The sequence below is a fragment of the Thermobia domestica genome, chromosome 2, assembly GCF_964235325.1.
Source record: "Thermobia domestica chromosome 2, izTheDome1.hap1.1, whole genome shotgun sequence".
Classification (NCBI taxonomy): Eukaryota; Metazoa; Arthropoda; class Insecta; order Zygentoma; family Lepismatidae; genus Thermobia; species Thermobia domestica.
The window spans coordinates 40,084,133-40,086,531 of NC_137455.1; positions in this window are offsets into that span (position 1 = coordinate 40,084,133).

Consider the following 2,399-nt stretch of genomic DNA (forward strand, 5'->3'; position numbering starts at 1 on the left):
CATTTACTTAACCCTGACTAGTATCATTCCCAATGGACAATATTGAGAAAGAAATTTAATATATATATATATATATATATATATATATATATATATATATATATATATATATACAAGCTCTTTTTCATTAACATCTAGTTCGTCCCCTATATGTTATATACGTCCATTTGTATGAGAGATTCTGACCACCTATATTGTTTCATACGGAGAGTACGTACAGATGGATTATAAAAGAGTATTATAAAACATGCGTTTTCAGTTATACGTTAAGTCCAAAAACTACAGGATTTACAAATGTAACATACGATTTTACGTACGCCATATACATTTTTTCTCAGTGTAAAAGCTATCAATTTAAGGTACTTTTTTAAAAGGTTGAGTGAATTTGTATGATGTATCTGACTAATTTTCAATCGATCAGTGTAAAGGTTACACAAACTGACAAATAAATATAGAACCGTTTTTTGAATTAAATTGCAGAAGTTTGATTACATTTGTTTTAATAATAAAAACTTTCGATCGAAAATGAAAGTGAAACTAAATCTTTAAGTAAAACGTTCCTTTATGTGCTTTAGGCTAAGGGAGACGATGATTTAAAGCAAATGAAAGATGATGAAAGAATGGCGGAATGAGAAAGTGGGAGAAAATAGAAGTACCCAGAGAAAGCCCATTGACAAGATGTTGTGCACCACAAGCTTTCTTGACCGGGAATCGAACCGGGGACCCCACACACCAGAGGTAAGGGCTCGATTCAGGGTGGGAAATCGCGGAGGGGGGGAATTTCCCCACCACCAAAAATTTTGTGCTTGCATTCCCCCACCACCAAAATATATAGGCGGGGAAGGACAGATGGAAAGCAAATGTCATAAATTAATAAAAATAAGAAACCTTCATAGTCACACCTTCTAAATAGTGCTAAAATTAATTAGTAACATGTGTATAACTTAAGGGTTTCCTATAAGGGAAAAAATATTTAGTGCACTGCAGACAAGCGTCTGATACAGGGAGTAATGATAGGGAGTTTGATCAAATAAAGGGGCAGGTAATCCAGGATTTAGTAGACGAAGTGGTAAGAAGGTTTGGTTCAAATGATGTGCTAAAATGCTTTTCAGTGTTTTAAAATAAAGATCATAATAGCATGAGTGGTTTATACGGTAACATAGATGTAGGGTCTATATAATGCAGTTTCTGATATTGCAGTGTCAGAATGGAGGGAATACAAGTCAGGTTCTAAGTCGGTAAATTATTTTCCAGTTCTTAAAGTCTTAACGAGTAAAGTTAGCTCTATGCCATTAACAACTGCTCGTGTGAACGTGGGTTCAGTGTTGCTCATAATATTAAAAGTTCCGAAAGAAACCGTAAGTTGATGAATACCTTGCAATCTTTATTGACAATTCAATTCAATGGTCCCAGGGGCGGATCCAGGACGGACTTCTGGGAGGAGGTTGTAATACTGCTACTTAGAGCTACTTTTAAGAGCAGCAAATTCTGAGATGGGATTTATTTATATATAAAATAAGAAAGTTTCCTCTTCTGGGGGGGGGGGGCGATTGCTCCCTGGATCCGCCCCTGAAGGGGTCTCTTTTAAAATTATGGGATGCTGTTACTGCTCTTAATACGTGGGTTTCGTCTGACCATCACATGTCCAACTCTCGTTACACACGGAAAGAAAGTGAAGAGGAAAAGTCTAATCTTAATTTTTTTCTCTAAGGTAATATGTTACTGCAAACTATATATTAGGTCTATAAATCATTCAATACTCGTATTATTGCGGCTCTCCCCACTGGTGTAGTGGCTAGCACGCGCCTACCATCTTTGGTGTACGGGGTCCCGGGTTTGATTCCTGGTGGGAGCGCCTCACACGAATTTGAACGATTACTGTGGTTCGGATTCTACCTTACACTGTAAGTCCACATCTCATAGCCTCGCTGCTGAAAAGGAATGCTAAACTTAAATCACCAAATCAATCGTATTATTGTGCTTTCATTTTTTAAAGTTTAGCGTCCTACGAATATCCACCAAGGCTAAGGAAGACGGTCATGATGAGATAGATGATAATGGTGGATTAAGAAACGGTAGGACTCTGAGAAAACCGCCATACACAGTGTTTATATACCACAAGCAGAATTTGCCGCGAGTTAGGATCCCATGCACCTGAGGTGAACGCTCTACGACTGAGATAACGCGGCTTTTCGTTGTGCCTTCAAGTATTTGTGTTGAAATCATATATGTTATTTATAATAATACATTCTTCCTAATAATACGATATAGATACATAGTATTATTTAGACTTATATAGGTGGCCGGATATCTGAGCGACCAAACTGAAAAACTAAATACAATGAAGAAACGTGAATTTCACAAATAATAATAAAAACTATACTCTGACTCTACAGTTC